This window comes from Gouania willdenowi, unplaced genomic scaffold, assembly GCF_900634775.1.
Source record: "Gouania willdenowi unplaced genomic scaffold, fGouWil2.1 scaffold_91_arrow_ctg1, whole genome shotgun sequence".
Taxonomy (NCBI): Eukaryota; Metazoa; Chordata; class Actinopteri; order Blenniiformes; family Gobiesocidae; genus Gouania; species Gouania willdenowi.
The window spans coordinates 254638-271553 of NW_021145256.1; the positions used below are offsets into that span (position 1 = coordinate 254638).

Here is a 16916-nt window from a genome sequence, read left to right on the forward strand (position 1 = left end):
TTATAAACACAACAGACTTATTAACACACACACAGACTTATTAAACACACACAGACTATTAAACACACACACAGACTTATTAAACACACACACAGACTTATTAAACACACACAGACTTATTAAACACACACAGACTTATTAAACACACACTGACTTATTAAACACACACACAGACTTATTAAACACACACACTGACTTATTAAACACACACACAGACTTATTAAACACACACAGACTTATTAAACACACAGACTTATTAAACACACACTGACTTATTAAACACACACACAGACTTATTAAACACACACTGACTTATTAAACACACACAGACTTATTAAACACACAGACTTATTAAACACACACAGACTTATTAAACACACACTGACTTATTAAACACACAGACTTATTAAACACACACAGACTTATTAAACACACACAGACTTATTAAACACACACTGACTTATTAAACACACACACAGACTTATTAAACACACACTGACTTATTAAACACACACAGACTTATTAAACACACAGACTTATTAAACACACACTGACTTATTAAACACACAGACTTATTAAACACACAGACTTATTAAACACACACAGACTTATTAAACACACACAGACTTATTAAACACACACTGACTTATTAAACACACAGACTTATTAAACACACACACTGACTTATTAAACACACACACAGACTTATTAAACACACACAGACTTATTAAACACACACTGACTTATTAAACACACAGACTTATTAAACACACAGACTTATTAAACACACACAGACTTATTAAACACACACAGACTTATTAAACACACAGACTTATTAAACACACACTGACTTATTAAACACACAGACTTATTAAACACACACACTGACTTATTAAACACACACACAGACTTATTAAACACACACTGACTTATTAAACACACAGACTTATTAAACACACAGACTTATTAAACACACAGACTTATTAAACACACACAGACTTATTAAACACACACAGACTTATTAAACACACACAGACTTATTAAACACACACAGACTTATTAAACACACAGACTTATTAAACACACAGACTTATTAAACACACAGACTTATTAAACACACAGACTTATTAAACACACACAGACTTATTAAACACACACAGACTTATTAAACACACAGACTTATTAAACACACAGACTTATTAAACACACACTGACTTATTAAACACACACTGATTTATTAAACACACACAGACTTATTAAACACACACAGACTTATTAAACACACACTGACTTATTAAACACACAGACTTATTAAACACACACAGACTTATTAAACACACACAGACTTATTAAACACACACAGACTTATTAAACACACAGACTTATTAAACACACACAGACTTATTAAACACACACTGACTTATTAAACACACAGACTTATTAAACACACAGACTTATTAAACACACACTGACTTATTAAACACACACAGACTTATTATACACACACAGACTTATTAAACACACACAGACTTATAAAACACACACAGACTTATTAAACACACACAGACTTATTAAACACACACAGACTTATTAAACACACACTGACTTATTAAACACACACTGACTTATTAAACACACACTGACTTATTAAACACACACTGACTTATTAAACACACACAGACTTATTAAACACACACTGACTTATTAAACACACAGACTTATTAAACACACACACTTATTAAACACACACAGACTTAAACACACACACAGACTTATTAAACACACACAGACTTATTAAACACACACACAGACTTATTAAACACACACAGACTTATTAAACACACACAGACTTATTAAACACACACTGACTTATTAAACACACACAGACTTATTAAACACACAGACTTATTAAACACACACAGACTTATTAAACACACAGACTTATTAAACACACACAGACTTATTAAACACACACAGACTTATTAAACACACAGACTTATTAAACACACACAGACTTATTAAACACACAGACTTATTAAACACACACTGACTTATTAAACACACAGACTTATTAAACACACACAGACTTATTAAACACACACAGACTTATTAAACACACACACAGACTTATTAAACACACACAGACTTATAAAACACACACAGACTTATTAAACACACACAGACTTATTAAACACACACTGACTTATTAAACACACACACAGACTTATTAAACACACACTGACTTATTAAACACACAGACTTATTAAACACACAGACTTATTAAACACACACAGACTTATTAAACACACACTGACTTATTAAACACACAGACTTATTAAACACACACAGACTTATTAAACACACACAGACTTATTAAACACACACTGACTTATTAAACACACACACAGACTTATTAAACACACACTGACTTATTAAACACACACAGACTTATTAAACACACACTGACTTATTAAACACACAGACTTATTAAACACACACAGACTTATTAAACACACACTGACTTATTAAACACACACAGACTTATTAAACACACAGACTTATTAAACACACAGACTTATTAAACACACACTGACTTATTAAACACACAGACTTATTAAACACACAGACTTATTAAACACACACAGACTTATTAAACACACACAGACTTATTAAACACACACAGACTTATTAACACACACACAGACTTATTAAACACACACAGACTTATTAAACACACACAGACTTATTAAACACACAGACTTATTAAACACACACTGACTTATTAAACACACACACAGACTTATTAAACACACACTGACTTATTAAACACACAGACTTATTAAACACACACTGACTTATTAAACACACAGACTTATTAAACACACACTGACTTATTAAACACACAGACTTATTAAACACACACAGACTTATTAAACACACAGACTTATTAAACACACAGACTTATTAAACACACACAGACTTATTAAACACACACAGACTTATTAAACACACACAGACTTATTAAACACACACAGACTTATTAAACACACACTGACTTATTAAACACACAGACTTATTAAACACACAGACTTATTAAACACACACAGACTTATTAAACACACACAGACTTATTAAACACACACTGACTTATTAAACACACACACAGACTTATTAAACACACACAGACTTATTAAACACACAGACTTATTAAACACACAGACTTATTAAACACACAGACTTATTAAACACACACAGACTTATTAAACACACAGACTTATTAAACACACACTGACTTATTAAACACACAGACTTATTAAACACACAGACTTATTAAACACACACAGACTTATTAAACACACACAGACTTATTAAACACACAGACTTATTAAACACACAGACTTATTAAACACACAGACTTATTAAACACACAGACTTATTAAACACACACACACTTAAAACACACACAGACTTATTAAACACACACTGACTTATTAAACACACAGACTTATTAAACACACACAGACTTATTAAACACACACAGACTTATTAAACACACACAGACTTATTAAACACACACAGACTTATTAAACACACACTGACTTTTTAAACACACAGACTTATTAAACACACACAGACTTATTAAACACACAGACTTATTAAACACACACAGACTTATTAAACACACACACTTATTAAACACACACAGACTTATTAAACACACACAGACTTATTAAACACACACAGACTTATTAAACACACACTGACTTATTAAACACACAGACTTATTAAACACACAGACTTATTAAACACACACTGACTTATTAAACACACAGACTTATTAAACACACACAGACTTATTAAACACACACTGACTTATTAAACACACACAGACTTATTAAACACACACAGACTTATTAAACACACAGACTTATTAAACACACACTGACTTATTAAACACACACAGACTTATTAAACACACAGACTTATTAAACACACACAGACTTATTAAACACACACAGACTTATTAAACACACACTGACTTATTAAACACACACAGACTTATTAAACACACACACAGACTTATTAAACACACACAGACTTATTAAACACACAGACTTATTAAACACACACAGACTTATTAAACACACACAGACTTATTAAACACACACAGACTTATTAAACACACACACTTATTAAACACACAGACTTATTAAACACACAGACTTATTAAACACACACAGACTTATTAAACACACAGACTTATTAAACACACACAGACTTATTAAACACACACAGACTTATTAAACACACACAGACTTATTAAACACACTGATTTATTAAACACACACAGACTTATTAAACACACACAGACTTATTAAACACACACAGACTTATTAACACACACAGACTTATTAAACACACACAGACTTATTAAACACACACAGACTTATTAAACACACACAGACTTATTAAACACACAGACTTATTAAACACACAGACTTATTAAACACACACAGACTTATTAAACACACACAGACTTATTAAACACACACAGACTTATTAAACACACACAGACTTATTAAACACACAGACTTATTAAACACACACAGACTTATTAAACACACACAGACTTATTAAACACACACAGACTTTTTAAACACACACTGACTTTTTAAACACACACAGACTTATTAAACACACACAGACTTATTAAACACACACAGACTTATTAAACACACTGACTTATTAAACACACACACAGACTTATTAAACACACTGACTTATTAAACACACACAGACTTATTAAACACACACAGACTTATTAAACACACACAGACTTATTAAACACACTGACTTATTAAACACACACAGACTTATTAAACACACACAGACTTATTAAACACACACAGACTTATTAAACACACACACAGGCTTATTAAACACACACAGACTTATTAAACACACACAGACTTATTAAACACACACAGACTTATTAAACACACACAGACTTATTAAACACACACAGACTTATTAAACACACACTGACTTTTTAAACACACACAGACTTATTAAACACACACAGACTTATTAAACACACACAGACTTATTAAACACACACAGACTTATTAAACACACACAGACTTTTTAAACACACACAGACTTATTAAACACACACAGACTTATTAAACACACACAGACTTATTAAACACACTGACTTATTAAACACACACACAGACTTATTAAACACACTGACTTATTAAACACACACAGACTTATTAAACACACACAGACTTATTAAACACACACTGATTTATTAAACACACACAGACTTATTAAACACACACAGACTTATTAAACACACACAGACTTATTAAACACACACAGACTTATTAAACACACTGACTTATTAAACACACACACAGACTTATTAAACACACTGACTTATTAAACACACACACAGACTTATTAAACACACACAGACTTATTAAACACACACTGATTTATTAAACACACACAGACTTATTAAACACACACAGACTTATTAAACACACACAGACTTATTAAACACACACAGACCTCAGTAAACACAGTAAACTGAACAGGCTTCACCGCTCGGCTGGCACTAGGACCCAGAGGCTGAGTAAGCGTGTCCCCTATCCAGCCTTCACAGACTGTAATATCATCAGTTTATCATTTTACCAGTTATTAGAGCTACTGTCTTTACCAGGGAGATAATATTTATTACTGGTGATTGTTTTCTGGAGTTTTACTGGGATTTTTACCGGTGATTAGTTCATATCTCTCTTGCGCTCCACGGTCCAAACTGACACCGTAGTCAGACGCGCACACACACAAGTGTGTCACTCAGTCACATTAAGGAAGGTTGTGGTCATTATAACAGGGTGGATTAAATAATGAATAAAGGATTGTTTTATCCCGTTCTTCTCCGTGTTATTATCACATTATAAAAAAGTTTAAAAATAGCAGGAATTAGTGCTGGTCTCCAACGGTCTTGACGGAAAATCCCAGGTCCGAGACGAGACCGAGACCTTTAAAATTTGGTCTCGAGACCAAGACCGGTCTGGACCACCACAACACTAGTTCCTTGTGTCAATTTCGTCAAAACAAAGCAGCATCTTTAATGTTTCCGTTACGTGTGAGTAAAATTACCGCAATGTACCGACACTGGCTGTAAAGAGCAACTTCTTATCTTTCATAAACTGGTGGAATTTCACTGATAGAACAAATATGAGCAGAGTTACAGTCATTTAAATTAATGTGATGCGTTCAAGGGCCCTGGGAAACCCAGTCCGTGAAAAGAGCACGTGTCTGGGTAAACCTTGGTTTATAGTTACCCTACGCAACAGAAAATATGAAATTAACAGAATGTACTGTCAACAACAAACCCAGAGTCGCTTAATGGTGACGTAACGCCATACGTGTGTCATAAATTAACGTGATGATGTGTTTCTCTGTGGGAACCGAGTTGAGCTGGTGATCACGTCTGTTCTACCGTGTCAGAAAAGGGACAGGGAGGGGGGGATTCCTGCTGTGAGCTTGGAACGGCCCCAGTTGCCAGTGTGAGTTCACCCTAATAGAGTGGAAGGGTCCCAACCCACAGGTTGAGAACCACTGGTGTATTGCATGTCGAAGAATCCATGTACTATGGCTAGATTGTAAGTCCAAGCATGTATTTATGTCTCTCCTCTACATTGCACACATTTGATCACCACTGTATTTATATCCATACAGGGCTTGGTCCGTCATACATATAGAAGCCTCACAGAGCTGCAATGGAAGGTCTAGCCAGAGGACAAGTATGTTTTTGGTCTTTTTCCCTCTGAATTGCCACTGTTTGTGAAAATTACAAAACACAGTTAGTTGTAACATGTTTTGCTGAATGATGAGTATCTTCTACCTCCACCACCACCACCACAGATTCTGTTCTGATCACAATGAAAAAGTGACCATGGCTGTGATGGGGGCCATTTAAGATGCTGAGCCACACTGGGGCACAAGCCAAGTTAGAAGTAAGTCTGATCACATTCATCTGGGGACCTAATTTAATGTATTTGAGTGATCATATCCTTTTCAGATGCATTAAAAAATACATTTAGTATGAATTCATGACATAGTATTTGTGTTGTCATTTTCATTCACTAGGAGCTGCAACATGGCTTTAGAATCCTACGAGGCCAGTGAGGAGCAGGACCTGAATGGGACCAAGGAGGATGTAAAGAGTAGGAAGACTCTTACCACCAGGAGATCCAGTGTTATTGACGTGCTGCTGCATTTATTGATCATGGTATTTATCAATCACCTGTAAACAAAGTGTATACAGGCTATTTCTAAAGTGACTCTTTAAGACATTTTAATTTCCTGTGACAAGCTGTTGAGCTGAGGTTAATGCATCAATAAACCAATTGGAACAACAATTAATAACAGCAATGGATTTGTTTCTGTCATCATTTATTGTCATAATTTAAGGACCCATAATTGTTTTGTTACATTGTGTTAGCCAAGAAATGTATGGGATTAAATATTTAAAGTGGGTCTTGTGTTCATGTTAGGACAGCTGAAATAAAAATGCTCAGGATACTGACCTCTCTTCACATTTGTCACACAGCTTTTCAAGGAATGGGTCAAAGTGGGACAGAGGATCCTCTCTCCAGAAGAACAAACTATTTATAAATCTGCCTCTACCAAAGCCACACAACTGTCAGAGATGATGGAAACCTGCCAGAAAGCACTGGACAATAACAGAAAAAAAAGTGTTGAGCCAAGATCCACTCACTTATGCACAGACTCTGGACACTTTTCAAAAAGGCTCCGCCCTAATTCAGATAAAACATCTATCTATCTGCATGTGAGTGAGGTGGAAGAAGACTCAGATAGAGATGTTTAAAATGTTGTTTGTGTGATATATGTGTGTGTGTGTTTCTTTTTCTAACTCATTCTAATTTTATTGTGATAGAATAAAATGTTATGTGCACTGAGTGATTTTTGTTTTTAATATTTATCTTGATAGTCTCTATCTTCAAAGTAGATCTGCCATTTTTGATGAGACAATTGGTACAGAGGGGAAAGGTTTAAGTGGACCTAGTATAGAGTTAGGGACACTGCATTTAACTGTCCTGGGTATGGTGAGTCACCCTATGAGCCATGAATTGTATACTGAAATATGCAAACTGCTGAAATTATTTGTAGGACTTCAGATATGACCGGGGAGAGTATCCGGGAAGAATTGAACTCCGGGATATGGCAAGTATAAAAGTGTTCCAAACTACAAAACTATAAAACATGAACACATCACCTCCACAAATGCTTATTGAAACTAGGAATGTGCAATATTTTATCATTTATGATTTATCGTAAAAAAAAAAAGAAGAAGCCCAATGCCAGATGCAAATACATTTGAGCCACTAAAACTTACCTTGGTGAGCACTAACAGTGGATGTTACAAAGATTCTTGAGGACAATTTTGTTCCTAAGTATCACATCAGTTTTGTTGAAGTTATAAGCAAGTAACATGGAGAATACAAAGCCAACTAAAAGAATCATAGTGCTCACAACCAAATATAAAATTAAGAAGAAAACAATTCCACATAAACAAGCATCAGTTACAGTGGAGAAAAGAAGGGAAAAAATCTCACTTTTTTAATAAAGCTTTTATTGTCAACCATCTATTCTTTCACAAAATACCAGGTTTTGCCTCTTGTCCACAATTTCTTCAAGAAATTGCTCCATGTCCTCCATGTTATAAAAAAGAAACTTGAATGGCTCCAAAATCAACTCTTTTTCGTTGTCGTCCATTTCCTCATGTGTAGAGTCATTGAGAAGCTGAAGAGCATATGCCAGCTCCTCCTCCTCAACCTGCAGGGTCGCTGGTACCTCCACCTGTGCTGCAAACTGGTGTTTATTTTCCACAACCCACTGTGCAGCTTTTCTGCCGTCTGCCACAATCCTTTGCTGTGAAGTCATCTATGTAAACAAAGGGAATAAGCCTTTAATACAACAACAAAGATACTCACTTTAATATTCATCTTAGCACCCTACGGGGCTTAACAGGGTTCTGATTCTACCTCCTCAGTAACCGCTTCCTCACCATGATGTTGAAGAGTCTTGTTCTTGTTGTTCCTGTTCCAAATAATGTCTTGGTCAATGATTCAGATCCATGATCAATTTAAAATGTTCCTATTCTTTCCCATTTATTTCAGAGCAACTGAACAATTTCTTGAACACAATATATTTCTCACCAAAACAGATGTATCTAATACAAACGCACACAGATGTAGATATTTACAGAGATGTACAAAATATATACATGTAAATGACAAACCTCAGAGCTGGCTTCCCCTCTTTTTCAGTCTGAAAACTGGTTTCACCCGAAACCCTAGAGAACTACCATGAACAACCCTAACCCTGTTATTACAATCTACTGGTATCAAAATTAAGCCTTGCAACTAAGTTCAATGGTATGACATAATAGAAAGCTTTACAATTGTACCTATTAAAAGAAAAATAGCCCACGTTAGCTCGGCCTCATTTAAAAAAAATGCTTTGTGCTAAAGTTGTGATTGTATTTTACATCAACAGATCATCTGAAGAAACTAATAGTAACAGTCTGCAGCTGGACCCTCTCGTCTGAACACTGTGAACGTTGAGGATTAATAATTTTATCGATAATTTAACATAAACAAAACTTTTTACTTACCATGTTTAGACTTTTTTTAGACCGGTGTCCTGGGTGTGATGGGTTAACGCGGGGAATAGTACTCATCCATGTTGCGAAGTCTAGAAATCACACAGCAACTCACCCTATCATGCATAGTGTGGTCCGTGCCAGAAAATACCACAGACCAAGCCTTTGTAGTCTTGTCATAGCACTCAACAAATTTGTTTCCTCTCCTACACGAGACAACAAAGATCCGTCTGTTCATCACTGCAATGCCAAAGTAATTGTGTGTGTGGACCATTTCAGAGACATTGTCCCAGGTGTTGGTCTCTGGGTCATAAGCCTCAGCAGACCTCAGATATCTGAATCCACATCTGCCTCCAACTGCAAAAATGTGGCCCATATATGCAACGACCCCAAGTCCACACCGAGGTGTTCCCATAGGAGTGATCAGTGTCCACTGGTTGGTGTCTGGGTTGTAATACTCAGCAGTATTCAGTGCTCTATTATTCCATCCTCCACATATGTAAATCTTGTTGTTCAGTGTAGTGCAGCTGGCGTTGCTCCTCCTTTCATTCATTGATGCAATGAACGTCCACTGGTTGATGTTGGGCTGGTAGCGTTCAGCAGTTCTTAGTGAGGTAAGATTCCTGAGGCCTCCCATAACGTAGATGCATCTCTTTAGCACGGTAACACTCACAAAGCGCCGTGATTCTTGCATTGTTGACATCTCCTTCCAAGTGTGTTTGACTAGTTTATACCTCCACACTCTGTTAAAGGGGTCGGTCCAACTTAAACCACCACCAACAATGTAGAAGCATCCTCCAAGGAAGACAGTGCTGTATAAGCGTAAGTGAGTCATTATATCCAGACTGAGATGATTGTGAACTGTGATCCAGCTGTTAGTGCTGCAGTCAAAGGCCTCTATGTTATTAGAATTTAATCCAACCATCAGTAAGATGGCGTTTGGCAAACGACGGCAAAACAAGGTGTTGTTGATCCCAGACTCAGAGCAGAGTAATGAAGGTTGAGACATGACTCTAAGGGTCTCAGAGACCAATAGGTGGGACTCAGGGTTTGTTTTTACCACATCATTGTTAAGCACAATGTCTCTGACGAAACGTTTGTCCATCAGTCCCAGTCGTACCTTTGGTAACAGAGTAGAAATGTCTCCCTGTCGTTCTTCAGGCCTGTAGTTTATCCATCTTAAAACACTTTCATAAACTTCGCTCTCCTGGGTCACATTAAGGTCATCCTGACCCAGGATATCAGCCAGCTCCTCCTTCGTAAGCTTCAAAAACTCTTCACAGAGTGAAACATCCTCAAAATTCTCACAGATAAAGTGAAAGGCCTCATACTTCAGTTGAAACAAAATGGGAATATGCCAGAATTTAGTAAACTGCCACAGCCCAATGCAATTGTCTGGGCAGAGATGATCCCTAAGGAATTCAAAGCATGTTTGTTCCAGACTCTTTACATTGAACTGATGCACTTCCATCATTAGATCAAAAATATAACTGTTGTCAGAGAAAACGTAAAGTCACTGAGTCCAAGGAGTTTGTAGGTTATAGTGTTTCTCTCAGAACATTCTCTCTCATTAATGAATACTCAATCTGCTGCTGAGTCCTTTGATGTGTGACCAGCTCCTGATGATGTCATCAGCAGAGTGTGTGATGATGTCAGTAAAATTCACACTAACATTCCATCTGCTGGCTCCTGATTGGTGGATGGTGTTCTTTTTTTCGTCCAATAGCTAAATAGGGTGTGTTTCAGCTCTGCATGCTGTAATGTTGTTTCTTGTTTGAACTGGGTGTGTTAATTAAAATGATCATGTGTAGGGTTTCCTTTGGTCATTCATTTCAACACAGTTTTGCATTGTACGGTACAATGAATGTATCTGTCTCTAAAAAGGACTTGGAGATAATACTCCTGTTTGACTTTTACACACCTTCATTTTAACAAACTACCAAACTGTGCAACATACGGGAAACCACTGATTTATTAAACACACACAGACTTATTAAACACACACAGACTTATTAAACACACACAGACTTATTAAACACACACAGACTTATTAAACACACAGACTTATTAAACACACACTGATTTATTAAACACACACAGACTTATTAAACACACACACAGACTTATTAAACACACACAGACTTATTAAACACACACAGACTTATTAAACACACACTGATTTATTAAACACACAGACTTATTAAACACACACACTGACTTATTAAACACACACAGACTTATTAAACACACACAGACTTATTAAACACACACTGATTTATTAAACACACAGACTTATTAAACACACACAGACTTATTAAACACACAGACTTATTAAACACACACTGATTTATTAAACACACAGACTTATTAAACACACACACTGACTTATTAAACACACACAGACTTATTAAACACACAGACTTATTAAACACACACTGATTTATTAAACACACAGACTTATTAAACACACACAGACTTATTAAACACACACTGATTTATTAAACACACAGACTTATTAAACACACACTGATTTATTAAACACACAGACTTATTAAACACACACTGACTTATTAAACACACACAGACTTATTAAACACACACACAGACTTATTAAACACACACAGACTTATTAAACACACACTGACTTATTAAACACACACAGACTTATTAAACACACACAGACTTATTAAACACACAGACTTATTAAACACACACGGACTTATTAAACACACAGACTTATTAAACACACACTGACTTATTAAACACACACTTATTAAACACACACGGACTTATTAAACACACACAGACTTATTAAACACACAGACTTATTAAACACACACTGACTTATTAAACACACACTGACTTATTAAACACACACAGACTTATTAAACACACACTGACTTATTAAACACACACTGACTTATTAAACACACACACAGACTTATTAAACACACACAGACTTATTAAACACACACAGACTTATTAAACACACACACAGACTTATTAAACACACAGACTTATTAAACACACACTGATTTATTAAACACACAGACTTATTAAACACACACACTGACTTATTAAACACACACAGACTTATTAAACACACACAGACTTATTAAACACACACAGACTTATTAAACACACTGACTTATTAAACACACACACAGACTTATTAAACACACACACAGACTTATTAAACACACACAGACTTATTAAACACACACAGACTTATTAAACACACACAGATCTACGTAACACACACAGACTTATTAAACACACAACTTATTAAACCACACAGACTTATTAAACACACACAGACTTATTAAACACACACAGACTTATTAAACACACAGACTTATTAAACACACAAACTTATTAAACACACACAGACTTATTAAACACACACAGACTTATTAAACACACACACACAGACTATTAAACACACAGACTTATTAAACACACCACAGACCTTATTAACACACTGACTTATTAAACACACACACAGACTTATTAAACACACACACAGACTTATTAAACACACACAGACTTATTAAACACACACACAGACTTATTAAACACACACAGACTTATTAAACACACACAGACTTATTAAACACACAGACTATTAAACCACAAACTTATTAAACAACACACAGACTTATTAAACACACACAGACTTATTAAACACACACAGACTTATTAAACACACACACAGACTTATTAAACACACACAGACTTATTAAACACACACACAAACTTATTAAACACACACAGACTTATTAAACACACACAGACTTATTAAACACACACAGACTTATTAAACACACACAGACTTATTAAACACACACAGACTTATTAACACACACAGACTTATTAAACACACAGACTTATTAAACACACACAGACTTATTAAACACACAGACTTATTAAACACACACAGACTTATTAAACACACACAGACATTTTAAACACACACAGACTTATTAAACACACACAGACTTATTAAACACACACACTGACTTATTAAACACACACAGACTTATTAAACACACACACAGACTTATTAAACACACACTGATTTATTAAACACACAGACTTATAAACACACACACTGACTTATTAAACACACACAGACTTATTAAACACACAGACTTATTAAACACACACAGACTTATTAAACACACACAGACTTATTAAACACACACTGATTTATTAAACACACACAGACTTATTAAACACACACAGACTTATTAAACACACACTGATTTATTAAACACACAGACTTATAAAACACACACACTGACTTATTAAACACACACAGACTTTTTAAACACACAGACTTATTAAACACACACAGACTTTTTAAACACACAGACTTATTAAACACACACTGATTTATTAAACACACAGACTTATTAAACACACAGACTTATTAAACACACACTGATTTATTAAACACAGACTTATTAAACACACACTGACTTATTAAACACACACAGACTTTTTAAACACACAGACTTATTAAACACACACTGATTTATTAAACACACAGACTTATTAAACACACACTGATTTATTAAACACACAGACTTATTAAACACACACACTGACTTATTAAACACACACAGACTTATTAAACACACACACAGACTTATTAAACACACACAGACTTATTAAACACACACTGACTTATTAAACACACACAGACTTATTAAACACACACAGACTTATTAAACACACAGACTTATTAAACACACACGGACTTATTAAACACACACAGACTTATTAAACACACACACTGACTTATTAAACACACACAGACTTATTAAACACACACACAGACTTATTAAACACACACACAGACTTATTAAACACACTGACTTATTAAACACACACACAAAGACTTATTAAACACACACAGACTTATTAAACACACACTACTTATTAAACACACACAGACTTATTAAACACACACTGATTTATTAACACACAGACTTATTAAACCACACACAACTTATTTAAACACACACACAAACTTATTAAACACACACAGACTTATTAAACACACACAGACTTATTAAACACACAAACTTATTAAACACACACAGACTTATTAAACACACACAGACTTATTAAACACACACAGACTTATTAAACACACACAGACTTATTAAACACACACAGACTTATTAACCACACTGACTTATTAAACACACACACAGACTTATTAAACACACACAGACTTATTAAACACACACACAGACTTATTAAACACACACACAGACTTATTAAACACACAGACTTATTAAACACACACAGACTTATTAAACACACAGACTTATTAAACACACACTGATTTATTAAACACACAGACTTATTAAACACACACACAGACTTATTAAACACACACAGACTTATTAAACACACAGACTTATTAAACACACAACTTATTGTGGCAAAATAAGCGGGATCTTTAGTTATGAAGTTGACCAAACGCCACCTAGGGTAACCTAGGACCTTGCATAAAGGCAGACAGGCTCGTTTTAACCTTCATCATGGGGCAGAGACAGAACCTTTAATTATAACAAGCCAAAGTTCTTTATTTCACAGCATTTCTTTAAAAGAGTACTCATTCGTGTCCACTAGTACAGAAGAATCAAACAAAAACAAATCCAAGACAAAGCACACACACATGCGAAGCAACAAAAAAAAACCAAAATGCAAAATAAATCAAATACCAATCATGCACAACTTATATGTACAATACTTATACAGTGGCAGAACCTTAAAGACGGGTTGGTAACAAAATGTATAGCGAAACTCCCAAGTCCAGCTTGGGAGGGTTACTGTATTTTAAAATATCGAGAACAGCAAAGGTGGGAGGAGTTGCACCACGGTGCGATGAATGGTGTGGGCCAAGACTTATTCCCAGCAGACGCGGGAGGTGCAGTTTGGTCCCGCTGTGAGATCAAAGCACCACATTAGGAGACAGAGGGATTATAATTTTAAAGGAGCCAGGCAGAAACCAGCAGCTTACCGGTCAGAAGAAGCACCGGTCCAAAGACCCCAACAGAGGCGCTCCTCCCCGGCCTCCGCAGAAAGTGCGCGCAAGGTGCGCCTACCAAAGCACCACACTGCATAAAAAGGAAGGCATTAGGACGGACTAGGCACAGCCAGCTGGGCCAAAAGGCGAGGCATGCCGCTTACTCAAACATCCCACTCTGATGACTCAAACAAACCGCTGTCGATGACCAATGTGCACTGCGATGGCACTAGGGAAGAAAGAAAAACCCCGTGAGTGCCCGGTGCGCACAGCAGCAGAAAGAGCAACTCTGCGTAAAACTCACCCAAGAGTAGCGATCAATGAGCCCAAAGCAGCCAGCCGTCAGCCTACACCAGAGCCCTGGAGGGAAAGCACTTTTGAGCGCAAAGTGACAGCCAATGGTGCGTAAAAGGCAGCAGATAACATACCAACGAGGAGGAACGGTGGTGATTGACGCAGGGTGACCACAGCGTGTTACCAGAGGTACAACTCCACAGACTCACGGAGGAGGAGAGATCCGCGCACAGGAGCGACCAAGGAATCTGGGCCACAGCAGACCTGAACCTAAATCCATTCAGTGCCCGCCCTGTAATCAGCAGACAACCCAGGTGCGCAGGGAGGAGCGCTACAAGAAGCAGGTAGGAGGAGGGCGGAAGCATTCCACCCTGTCACATCTACCCCCCTCCTTTGTATCGTCGTCCCGACGATAAAAGATCAAGACCAAGGCCTAAAAATAACAGCCTGCAGATTGGAAGTGGGTTCCGGAGCCCTACCACCCCGCTCAGTAGTCTGGGGAAGCCGATACATGTTCGAATGTGACCAGCCGTAGACCGAGTGTTTCGACGTAATGCTTGAGCACTGGTACTTGGTAGATCTAGGTCAGCTAAAGAAGGTTCTTGAAGGGGTGTTGCTGTGGGCCCACTCGACTGGCCAGGACCTGGGGCACCCAAGACAGAGGCCCCCAAAGGAGCCCGGAGAGAGACGCTAGGGGCGCCCACAGGCTGGTGGAATTCTGAGACTAAAAGCCACACGTCACCATCTGAAGAGTCCAAATCTTCAAGTGGGGACCGAGTTTGGTAGAGGGGGCAAGCGGGTTCCCGGTCAACAACCTCCTTAGGCTCCACAATGGCTTTCAACATGTTGCGATGTACATTCCGGACCTTATGCAAA

The 16916-nt window shown here is 36.5% G+C and overlaps 1 long non-coding RNA gene and 1 pseudogene across 1 annotated transcript; one reads left to right on the plus strand and one right to left on the minus strand.

Annotated features, from left to right (window-relative positions):
• Positions 1–6712: 6712 nt before the first annotated feature.
• On the plus strand, positions 6713–7302 carry LOC114461060 (uncharacterized). The gene is made up of 3 exons (XR_003673787.1): positions 6713–6818; positions 6940–7031; positions 7165–7302. It is a non-coding gene; the product is annotated as an uncharacterized LOC114461060 (long non-coding RNA).
• Positions 7303–8654: 1352 nt separating this feature from the next.
• LOC114461071 (kelch-like protein 10 pseudogene) lies at positions 8655–11276 on the minus strand (annotated as a pseudogene).
• Positions 11277–16916: the final 5640 nt, after the last annotated feature.